The sequence below is a fragment of the Neltuma alba genome, unplaced genomic scaffold, assembly GCF_004799145.2.
Source record: "Neltuma alba isolate B1F8T4 unplaced genomic scaffold, ASM479914v2 tig00013323_pilon, whole genome shotgun sequence".
Classification (NCBI taxonomy): Eukaryota; Viridiplantae; Streptophyta; class Magnoliopsida; order Fabales; family Fabaceae; genus Neltuma; species Neltuma alba.
The window spans coordinates 1-12,758 of NW_021637597.1; the positions used below are offsets into that span (position 1 = coordinate 1).

At 34.6% G+C, this 12,758-nt stretch overlaps 1 non-coding gene and 1 pseudogene across 1 annotated transcript; one reads left to right on the forward strand and one right to left on the reverse strand.

Annotated features, from left to right (window-relative positions):
- Nucleotides 1-259: 259 nt before the first annotated feature.
- LOC114736246 (cyclic nucleotide-gated ion channel 4-like) lies at nt 260-4,863 on the reverse strand (annotated as a pseudogene).
- A 7,688-nt stretch (nt 4,864-12,551) lies between these two features.
- On the forward strand, nt 12,552-12,624 carry TRNAF-GAA (transfer RNA phenylalanine (anticodon GAA)). Its single transcript has one exon. It is a non-coding gene; the product is annotated as a tRNA-Phe (tRNA).
- The last annotated feature ends 134 nt before the right edge of the window (nt 12,625-12,758 follow it).

A 12,758-nucleotide genomic window follows, 5' to 3' on the forward strand; every position in this document is an offset into this window, starting at 1 on the left:
ACTCTCCAATTATTGGGCTCAAAATGGAAGATGGGCCGGGGGGAAGCGAAGACTATATATATACCTGTCGGACCAGTCCAGCAGAGAAAGATGGTACTTGATGTCCCTTCGGAGGCCCTCCGCAGGTTTCTGATCATCTCGAATTCGTCGACCTCCGCGCGTCGCCGCCCATCGCTGTCCGCTCGTAGTTTCGCACGCGCTGCCGGAACCCAGGAGGAGGTGCCTCTTCCTCATCCACCATTCTATGTTTTCCTCATCTTCAGCTGCATCGCTTGCTTCTTTGATGTGGTCGCTGCAGAAACACCTGCCCCACATTTTTTTTCCCTGTCAATTTTAAATGAACCCCCAAGAAAAAGTTGAAATTTTGAAGCTGGAGTGATGACGGTGCATGACTGTGTGCTCGGTGTTTTTCTCTCACCTTGATGTTCCCAATCAACATGGTGACGAGAATAAGGCCACTGGTCAAAACAATGATGTTGAAAACCACTTCTAGCCATTCTGTTTGTGCTCTCTAGGTTCCCGAAAGTGCTAGTCACATCCAACAAATTAATTAAAGATTGAGTACCATAAAGCAAAGGAATCTCAGTTTCGCTCAAGGGGGAAAAAAATAAAAGATACATCCAAGTGCAAAGTAACATTAATGTACATGTTCATCAGGACAATATAGCTTTCTTCAATTCTTATGTTCACATGCATCATGCACTATGCGACGCTTTTTATATTGACTTTGACTGAATCACAGAGAAATTTCCAGACAGCTACTGTAATATTCTAGTCACCGTGCAACCTGCTTTTACATAATTATGCACACGTCTATATTTACATATTCTATATAAAAAATCAAACAGCTCACTTTTAGTGCCATGATGAATTGTACTGGCGATGATCAAATTAAATAAAGCAACGAGGACCGTGACTGTAGGCATCCAAGAAACAGTGATACAAGTAATTAAGAACATGACATATGCAAGGGTGAAGAGAAGAAGGTATGTATATATACAGATACACACACACACACCTGAGAGTCATGAGGCCCCAAAAGATGGGAAAGAGGATCTTTTCGAGTCGGCTATCGTTGGTGACAAGCTGAACGGTCCATTTATAAGCTCCATAGTCGTAGTTGTCAGAGTATCCAAGCAGGTCGACCTGGCTTGCCTGTTTGCTGCCCACGAGAGTCTCGCCCTATCCCTCACCATCCCACTTGTCCCATAATATATTGGTTCCTTACAAGACAGTATTCTTAATCCACACCCACTTGTTTTCCCACACTGCTCTTTTAGACACTTGGATGCCCTCTGAATCCCTAGCAAGTACCAGCATGCCCCTGCTGCCTGTTTCACGTGCTTCTTTCTTAATTATAACATTAATATATAATTAACCTTCATCATTAGTCATATATTACCAATACGTCATCTATGCGTGTTAATCCCTAATATAATCTTTTAAGTTTGTCGAGCACGTCCTCGTTCCACTGGGAATCTTAATTTAAAGAATAAAATACTACTCACTAACTTGTGCTCTCCGCTCCTTGTCGTCTCTTTTCTTTGGGGTTTTCTTCTGTAGGCGTCATTTAGATAATGACAGATTCCTGCTTTTTTGTTCCTAATATAACCAACCTTATTATTGTGACATATGGCTTCCCACTTTTTGCTGTTTCAAAAGTGGAAATGCAAAGGGAGATATGATTCACGTAACATCTTAAAATTATCATCCCAAAACTACAGGAAAAGGAGAGAAGATGACATATATATATATATATATATATTGTTAACCCAGGGGAGGAAATTTCTCACTTTGTTTGTTTGTCTGGTGACTGGTGAAAAAGAGGATGAGAATAATTGAAGTAACTAAAGAGTGAGACGGACACAGGAGAGCTGGGGTCAGTAACTTACATGGGAGGCCACGAAATAGGCGATCATGTTAAGGGCAATTCCCCACCAAACAGTGCCAAAAATGTAGCCAGAAAGGTTTTGCAAGCGTCGCAAGAGGCAAACAGAGTGATATATCTTTGGAAGATATTGAAACAGAAACATTATTAAGAACACCGTCATCACCAATGTCACTGACCCTTTCTCCAACAGATACGGGATTGTCACCCACAGTACAATCTGCAACCAAAAAAAAACCAGTGTGTTCTTGTACATGAGAACTTGCTTACGGGCATCGCACTGATTTCCTAGAAGTTTCATATTCCGATAACATAAAATATCTGATACATGTCCTTCTTTTGTGTCACTTCTTAGGTCTTTCTATGAATTAACTTTCCTAGCCCCTGGTACACAAAAACAAACAGCACAAAAGTTCATATTTTCTTTTCTTTTAAATTTTAACTGTCCCTCTTTTATTTTAGACCATCCGCCCGTGTTTGAACAAAACTGTGAATATCCGGGTCTATATACGCATTTGATGCGATTTGCTGTTTTCCTCCTCCTTTCATATGGAAAAAATGAAAAATGAGTTCAACAAGGAGTCAAAAACATACATCATTTTCATGTCTGGGATCGGTTTGCTGTAATTTTCAGGATCACAGAAAAGTTACGTTGGATTTTTTTCCCGACGAAAAAAAACTCTACTATATCTGCTATATATATTCGGGGACCACTCTTTCACAAGAGGACGAAGAATCAATTTGGTTGTACCTGAAACGGTGGTTCCCATCATGATTTGACCCATGTTGCTGTCGATTTCAGAGTCATTCGGGGCCAGTTCCACATAATGAATCAATGTATATCGAAACATATTTATATACAATAAAATTTTTTTAATACATTATATTATTTATCAATCATAAGCATAATTTTGGTAAAAAAAATCATAAACATAATCATTTCTTAAAATTTTCAGGCAGCTTGAAAAAAAAACATATTTAATTTTCCCCACATAAGGAAACTCAGCTTGTGCTTAGGTCATTCATCCTTTGTTTTGCAAAATATAGAAGTTTTAAAAGCGTTTTCCAATATTAAATCATGATATATATATAATAAAGTAATTAAGAAAAGAGATCCAGTAATAATTAATTTGCAAGAATAACTGTCTTCTTCTTCTTCTTCTTCTTCTTCTTCTTTTTTAAATAAGCAAGAAAGAATATATGTTCTAGCTTTTGGACGTAATTTTTAATTTTTTTTACCTCCTATATATTTCAACTATTTAAAATAGCTATTGTGAAGTGTGTATATATACACACACACATTGTAAGAAGGAAAAATCTCTCTATAAGCCGCGACAAAATCAGTTTAGGATAGAAGCAGAACTTTTGTTATATATATTGAACTTGATCAATGCAAGTTATTAAGATGAACATTTTTGGGGGGGGGAAAAAAAGAAAGAAAGGAAAAGGAACTGATCCGCTATCAAGAGGGTTATTAGTATCCATCATTAAGAGATAATTTACTTGAATAAAGCAAACAATAAGTAAAAGTAAGACAAGGTCAAAAAAAGAAGTAAAAAGTAAGAAGGCCTGGGTGTGATTTCATGGTAATTAATAGAGGCGACATCAATTGGGAAGGAGGGAATCTTTCCTTATTAAACAAATTACTCCTTTAACTCGTCAGAAGTAGCTCTGCGAAAGAATGTATATATGTATGGCTGAGAAAGGAATGCAATTATTATTGCAGCGTGTCCAGTTTTTTGAAGGATCATATCATCAGAAACATTGATGCACAAATAATGAACATACAGACATGAACAATCACATGCATCCAGTTAGCTTCGTAGCAGGTAACCATCATTTTCTGCATGCATCAAAACAGCATCCTCTCATGCACTTGTCCTCTCCTCCATTCCTTCCCCATGCTAGCCTAGCCACTACCTACCTTATCCCCCCGACTGTTCCCACTACTCCCTCCTCTTCCCTTTTACCCTCCTCTTCACCACAATATTATTTTAATTAATCAACTTAATTATCTTCCCAATGTCCCCTATTCAATTTCCCTTCTCACCCCCCTTCCAAAAAAATATATCCACAATTAATTAGGATAAGACGCTCAAACATGACCCTTCACAGAAACCAATAATAAAGCAATTCCTTCGAATTAGCCAGATTTCTTTTCCATATGAAAGAGCATGGCTTTTTTAAGAGATGGGAGATTGTTACTGTTTACTGTCGTGGGAAAAAACAACGAAGAAGATGGGATAGAGATTGTGACCTGCGGTAGAGGGAGGATGACGAAGAGGTCGAAGAAGAAGCCTGTCTTGACCTTGAGATAGCCAAGAGCCACCAGGCGACGGCTAGTGCTCACGGCCAAGCCGCTTCCGAAGTGGCGCTTCCCCATTTTGAACTGCAGCCACATGTTCCAGAGGTGCAGGGCATCCGTCATGCAGCGGAGCGCCGTGACGGTGACGGCGAACCACCCGTCGACGAACAGGCACATGCACGTCTCGCTCACGGATAGGGCGTAGAAGAAGAGTGGGTCCACGAACAAACCCATCGCGCACACCAGCAGGAACACCCTGTTCCATTCTCGAATCCACTTGGCCCTCGGGTCCAACACCTTCCCGCCATAACCGCAACCTCCGGTCACGCCTTTCCTCCTCCAGCACCACCCGGCCGCCTTGTCGCTGTCGTCTGTTCCGTTGGTCTCCTCTTCTTCATCGGTCTCCTCCTCCGCGTCGTCCATGCTGTCTGTGACGCTGTAATCCTCGTCGTCATCCGTCGTGTGGTGGTTATCGTGCCGGCGAGAAGCACGTGAGTAGTCTAGCTCCGCAGTAGCCATGGAGTTGAGAGAACGAGAGAGGGGCGGAGCTGTTCTGGTGCAGAGGGGTCCGCTTCAGTTTGGATTTTCTCTGGCAGAGGAAGAAGAATTGAAGTTGAAATTGAAATGTGGAGACAAATAATTGAAGAGGTACGTAGGACTGACTAGGAAGTTGGGGCATATGCGTTTATGTCTGGAAAGAGAGAGAGAAGGACGAAATGGGGAATAAGGGAAGCGACAAAGTCTGTTGAATGTACAAGATTGCCCTCCTCTTATCTTCGATTGGGCAGTCGATTTTTTTTTTCAAATTTTTATTTTGTTTTAATTATATTCACGAAATGTATCACTGCTAGTCTCCATCTATAGTCCAGGATATTTTTCAAAAATAATACCATAATGATTGTTGATCAATCATTCAGCGTAATATATATAACATCATTTTTCAAATGTTATGCATTCAAATTTAAATTTTTTAGCACTGTACAGATAATATACGGTTGCTAATAAATTATTTTTTATACTGATTAAATAAAAAAATTAGTAAATATTACTACTCAGGTCTTAAATATAAGACTTTTTTTGTAGTATAAATTATAGTATAAAAAAGATTTTATAATTAGAACTGGAAGAGTATTATAATGTTATCATATATTGTTATATTTATTTAGACCAGTTTATAAACAAAATAATATTGATGCTATTGAAAAGATAATAGCCGGCACCTGGCAATACATACTAGTCTTTAATGCCTTCCTAGATTATGTAACACTTGGACGGTTACACACATGATAGGGGGAATGACACTTAAATCCCAAGAAATCAAATTAATGATGGTAAGGTGTTAAAAAATTCTGAAAAATAAATAAATATCAATTTATCAATACTTTTTTTTTTTACTCAACTGTATATAATTTTTTTTGCGAAACAATTGTTTATGATAGGTTTGAAAGTTTTGGAATGTAAGTATTTGCGTATGTCATCTATATAATTATATTGCTTCTACGTAGAGTCAATATAGATTAGTCCATCAAAAAGCAAAGAAAATTTTTGTATGTTTAAAAAATTATAGTGAAAATTTTTAACACGAAACACATGCATAAACAAAATATTTCTAACCAATGATAAATAAAATACTACCTTTGGTTCTTAATATAAGACCTTGTTTGATTTTTATTTTGATCCTAAATATAAGATTCTAATTTACTTCGTCTCTCATATTTATGAATTTTTTTTTCAAGATAGTCCTTCTAATAATGATAGTTCTAACCAAATACATTTGCTTAACAAGAATATTTTAGAAAATAAAACACCTATTTATTACAAATAATTAACTTAACTTCTTTTCTTAGTCTCCTCAAATTAGTCAACTAGCTCTTATAATTACGATAGGAGGTAGTATTTAGTTTTTTGTTCTTATAAAAAAAAGAGGGGCTAAAAATATAATGCAATGCATATATCACAGGATAATTTAACTATGCTAATGAAAAATTAATGAAACATAAGTCCACGTTTACTTTGACTATTTTACTACATATATTTCTTAATATAAGAGCTAGTTTGATATTGAATTTAGTCTCAAAGATAAAATCTCAATCAACTTTGTTTTTTATATTTATCTATTTTTTTAAGTTAGTTCTTATAATAGTTGTACATATTAAATGCTTTATTAAATGATGGTTTTACGTACTAACGGTAGTTGGTCTGAGTGGTAAGCGGCTCAGTTCCGCCTAAGTAAGGTCTCGAGTTTGATTCCTCATGAATACAAAAAACCCCCACTGGGAGACTCATCCACCATACCCAGGTATGCGACGCAGGTCGGATCCGGACGTAATCAAGGCAAAACTTTGGGGAACTGGGTGGGGAGCCAAAAAAAATGATAGTTTTACGTAATATATTTGATTAATAAAAAGATTTTAGGAAATATAAATAACTAACTCAGTTAATTTTTTTTAATCTACTCAAATTAATTAATTAATTCTTATATTGAATATAATATCATTGTTTTAATAATGATGTTTTTTTTTAAAGGTCGTGCATAAAAAAGATGAGCTAAAAAGAGTGTGCATGGGACTTTATCGAAGGGCCGGAACCGCGGCATCCAGCGCAATCTCGGATATCATCCTCCCTGGCCCCCTCCACTGCACGATTTTTTTTCCTGGTTAAACATTTAATTTCGTCCTGAAAAGTTTTTGTTGTATCAGCAAGATCACAATATAATTAAAAAGAAGCAACATTGCCTTGCACTTTGAGCTCATTTTCTTTTAAAATTTAGTCCTTATGTATATATGTGTGTGTATCTTTTTATTGCATTTATAACTGGTTATCTGAACAAGAAAATAACAGAACCACCCCAAAAAAAAAAAAAAGGTGTCGTCCGCAATATCCCACTCTCACCCAATGTAAAAGCCCTTTTACCGGTTCAGTTTGTTGTCAGTATCGGGAAACAGCTTGATGATACTGTTTAAGTACGTGTTTGGTGGGGCGTCATTCTCGAACATTTTTCACTCCCATTAAAACGCACGCACTTTAAAAAAGATCGATGTTACTACATAATACACACACAGTCTTAAGATGAATATACGTCAATATTGTTATCAGCGCAACATATATGATCCTTGCTAGATTATATATTCATGATTCATTTAATTGTATTTATAGTTTCCTTCACCTTGTGACATTTTTAATTTAGATATATAAAGCATTATATAATAATTATATGGATGAAAGTTTTGCATGACATGCCACGTTGCTTAGAAGGAAAGGGAAAGACGGCTTCGGAACTTCCGCCCGTTAAACTTGCCGTGTGTGAGTGTGTACGTACATATTAATTAATTAAATCCGCCCCTTCTCTCTATTGAAAGGCCAACTTCAACGGACTGCAATGGTTTATCATGCATATTTTACATACTCCTGCTCTTCAATTTCACCCCGAAATCAAACATATTTTACATATTACATTATGAGCAAAATATTAATGATATTATATTGATTTGGAAGCCAAACATAGCATAATAGGTTTTGACTGAGAAAAGAATTATTGCTAAATAAACTACAATATTTGTCTGTGTCATTACATACTCCTGCTCTTCAATTTCACCCCGAAAAAACATTGGCAAAGAAACAAAAATTAAAATAGTCACATTATATTGATGACTAACTAAAGATACATTATTAAACTAAGTTAGATGGCAGTGTTAATAATTGGAACTCAAAATATGATTAGCATTTAACATCGTACCAAAGAAAAGGAGGCATGCATGGAGAGGAAGAAGAGAAAAGAACAGGTTAAAGCCAGTGATCCAGAGAGAGGACACGTGTGTGTGTGTGTGTGTGTGTTATTATTTTTTTGGGGGAGGGGGGTGTGGAAAATGGGCATAATGATGAGAAGAATATTATGGTGGGGGGATGTGAAAAATGAAAGGGGAAGGGAGAGGGAAGAGTGAAAATGATGGTGTGTGAGTCGCAGATGTGTCAAGAGCAGTGGAGGTTCGACGCAGCTTCTTGTGTTGGTCTGTTCCTCCTTCATCAATTCCCAGTTTTTTTTTTGTTTTACCATTTCTGTATCATTGCTGTGGACCCCCACTTTGATTTCAATCCCCACGATTAACACTTTCATTATTGCTCCGTCCCATCGTACTATGTCCTTAATCACTCCCCTTCAGCACTTTCTTTAGTTTAAAGGATAACACTCATTAATGGTCACAAATTATTATCAGTGAAATTAAACTCAATCTCATAAAAAGTTGTTATACTACTGCTTCCCATAGTTAATATAAAAACTATAAACAACTACTTTAAAAATATTTAAAAATTATTTAAGTTTATTATTTGTCACATGATTTTCGTAAACTATTTTATTTAATAATGTGCATCGAAGGATTAGAATTATCCCTTTGGTGGAAATCCTTCGCTTGGGAATCAATAAGGATTTTTGGAAAAAAACATAGAAGACAAATTATATTAAGATATTATATTTATGATCAAATTCAACTTTAATTAATTCTTGTATTAAGCATTCTTTTAGTTCTTAATATAGAACCTAATTATCAAATTAGTTTTGGTTCTAAATATAAAACTTATTTGTCATATTTAACAATTTTTTCTAAATTTTTCTTATTGATACTATATCAACCATAATCTAAAAGAGAGGATATTAAAAAAAGATGATTATGATGTTTTTAAAAAAGTTATATTTTTATAATTAACTAATTTATTTAATTTTTTTAATTTAATTAAATTAGTTAAATAGGTATATCCAGAAACTATTAGGTTTAAGATTATTGGCAAGCGCGTTCATCCTTGATAGCCTCTTTCTTACGCATCCTCATCGTGACCCCGTACGCCCACGATACTTTCCTCCCTGTGATTATGAATCTGTCTTCATAATCAATTATCAAATTTAATTGGACGTGCGGTTTGCCAGTGCAGCTGGTCATCTGCTTAGATGACAAAAGCTATCTACGCAGGTCAGGTGATCAAGATTAATTATATAACCATTATTTATTATTTATGAGCAGTGTCCTCTGTATATTTTTTTATATTTTGTATTTAAATTTCATCTTAAAAACTAATTGACTAATTTATATAGAATCTTTGTAAAAAATGTGTAATTTTTCTAAAATTCAGAGTATTATTGACATGAATTATGCATTATATAAAAATCTACCTGTAAGGGCAGTTAAAGGAAAAAAATGTACAATATTAGATATTGAAGTTTTATTTTCAGAACAAAAACAAACATTTTAATTAATTTTTATATTTAAAACAAAAGCGAGTAAGCTAGATGTGTGGTAAAGCTCTACTCAGCAGAGCGTGGTCCGAGGGGTCACATCTTGAGAACCTCGACCATCAAATTATTCGATATTCGAGTTTTTTAGTACAAAAGAAGAGTTTTATACGAACACCATCTTGCAGAATTTTGATGGGCCAGTGGATCTTGTTCATTTAGACATTATGGGCAAAAGGTCATTTAGCGTCAATTAGGCAATTCCATAAAATCATGCGACAAAAATATACTTTAGCTTGTCACTTTAATTTTGTTTGAGTTAAACAAATAAATTAATCAAACTTTGGATTGTAAAAATTATATAAAATTTATAAATGAAAGCAAATGCTTTTTATTAAAAAATGACAGAAGGTTACATCAATTAAACACGGACCTCTATATACATGTGGGCCAGTCCATGAGGCTTGGTTGGTCTAATTTAGTCTTCATATTATCAATATACATATACATATATATATTCTTTCGATTTTTAATATAAGACTTATTTAACTAATTTGATTAGATTAAAAAAGTTAGGTAAATTAGTTGATTATAAGAAAAGTGACATATTTTTCTTAAAACACCATAATCATCTTTCTTAATACCCCTCTCCCTCTTCTATTTGATTATAGTTGAGAGAGTATCCATAGGGATAATTTAGAGAAAATTGATAAATATAAGAAATTGATCTTATATTTAACACCAAAATCAACTTAATAATTAGGTCCTATATTAAAAACCGGAGGATTATTTATTTATAAATTTGATTTCGCAGTCCATGCACATTCATGTTATTATTCCGTGCTCCAAACTGTTGTTTGCAGAAGCTTGGAACTTGAAATTTCTTGACACGAATTATTTGAATGAATATTTTAGATTCTCTGCACAGAAGATATGAAGCATTTAAAAAGAATGAATATATCAATAGAGAACTGAGTCTTCTCTTCTAAATTAAATTTCATTCTTTTTTTATATTATGAAATATACTGAAGCTGCTAATAGTAAACATGATTTTCATCAACGAAGCAATTAATCGAGCATGTGTGTGGGGTGGCTACGTGGTACTACCTCCGGTCCTTAATATAAGACCCTGTCTGACTTTTATTTTAGTTTTAAATATAAGACCCCAATCTATTTTGTCTCTCATATTTACTCAATTTCTTCCAAGATAATCCTTCTAATAATTATAGTTCTAGTTAATACATTTGATTAGTAAGGATATTTTAGGAAAGACAATACCTATTTAGGACAAACAACTAACTCAACTTACTTCTTTAATTTTTTTAAATTAGTCAATTGGCTCTTATAATTAAGACCGGAAGTAGTATTTAGTTGACGACACAATCAAACAAGGAAATCTGATAAGGTGATGGGTTACCTGAAAAAGGTCGTTATGCTTATCCGATCCGAAGGAGTTCATGTGGCTGGAGGCGACAATTTGTATCTAACAAAATTTGTTTGTGTTTATATTATTCCTTAATAATTGTTCATATGCCAGGATCAGCTTCATGTGGCCGGTTTCGATCTCATAATTCCATCAACTATTTGATTCAGAATATAATATTCATCACCCAGAAGAATACCAGCACTAACTATATGTTGTGATTGATTATATATGGTACGGCTTCTCATCTCAATATCACCGAAAAGCTAATCTCTTATTATTGCTTGCCGTGTAGCTTATATATCTTTAATTAAAATGCCACATTACCGAAAGTTAGTAGGCTCTTTTTTTTTTTTGGGGTCTTGCACTCATTAATATCCAAAAGCAAAAGGTAATACTCCTCCGATCCTTATTATAAGACCCAATCCATTTTGTCTCTTATATTTATGTATTTTTTTCCAAGATAATCCTTCTAATAATGATAGTTTTAGCCAATATACTTAATTAGCAAGGATATTTTAGGAATGACAACAATTATTTATTATAAATAACTAACTTAACTTACTTCCTTAATCTCCTCAAATAAGTCAATTGGGTCTTATAATTAGGACCGGAGGAGTAATTGAGGATCAATATTGCTTCAATTCATTAACAAGGGGTGGGGGAATGCTGCAGTTTTGTGCTTTTACATGATATGTGCTGGATCATTATATAGTGAGAGAGATAACTAATAATACAACCACCATCACCGTCAAACCCTTTTAATTTACCAATATAAAGGTAAAATTTAATATAATCTCCAATCATTAATATAAGATTTGCAAACTAGATATTATATTAAGAACTAAAAGCATTGTTTATAATTAGTCTTTATTATTAAGATTTCTCATCATTTCAAGTTCAAAACTCTAGTTTCTCACTGCCCATGTAATGAAGCCTATTGCAAGACTCAAATATAATAATAACTTCATTCATGTGGGTAGATATTTAAATATGAGTCACATTGTTTATACTTTATAGCTACCAGACAATACGGTAGCCTACTTTAATTACAATTTTTATATGACGCGTAGCATTTGACGCCATTCTCCTTATTTTAAGGAAGCCTCAAAATTAAATCTCATTAGCTACGTTATTGTGGTCTGGATTTGATGGAGTTTAGCGGGATTCCTTTTTAACAATTATGCTATTTTGAGAATTGGGACCGAAGTTATTTTTTTTGTTAGGATGTTTAGTCTTATATAAATATCTATCTGGTCCTATTTATGAGTCACTTCTAACATGTTTTAATTTATACAGACAAAAAAAAAACCTTAAACTTTATTAACTCTAATTTAAAATTTAATAATTTTTCAACTTTATCCCTATTTAATATACATTATCCCTATTTATATAGTGAGCTTATTTGTTTAAGATGAAATTTCATTAAAGTCCGAGTATGTCTCCTCCTAATTGAAATTGTAATCAGGCTCGCCCCGTTTAATAAACAAATTGAACTCAAATATTTTTATATATTAAATAAAAATAATAATTTTGGCTTGAAAACAGGTATCAGGACTTACAAGGATTTATCCCAGCCCATACTTCGAGACTTTTTATCCCCGCCACAAATAGTACTCTATATGAGTAGTCAGGTTGAGAGGGAGGCAAACATCAGTATGTATTTATCGCTTGGATTGAGAAAAAGAAACAGAGGCAACTCGCTCATCAAGCGGGGATAGCTCAGTTGGGAGAGCGTCAGACTGAAGATCTGAAGGTCGCGTGTTCGATCCACGCTCACCGCAAAATTTTTTTCCCCAGCCGCACAGAATCGAGCTGCTCCGAAGACCGAAATGCTGCCGTTTTATAAGAAATTCACGCTTACGGCAGGCACTCAGTAAGGCGGATGCATGGAATGGGGCAGATGGGACGTCGCAGC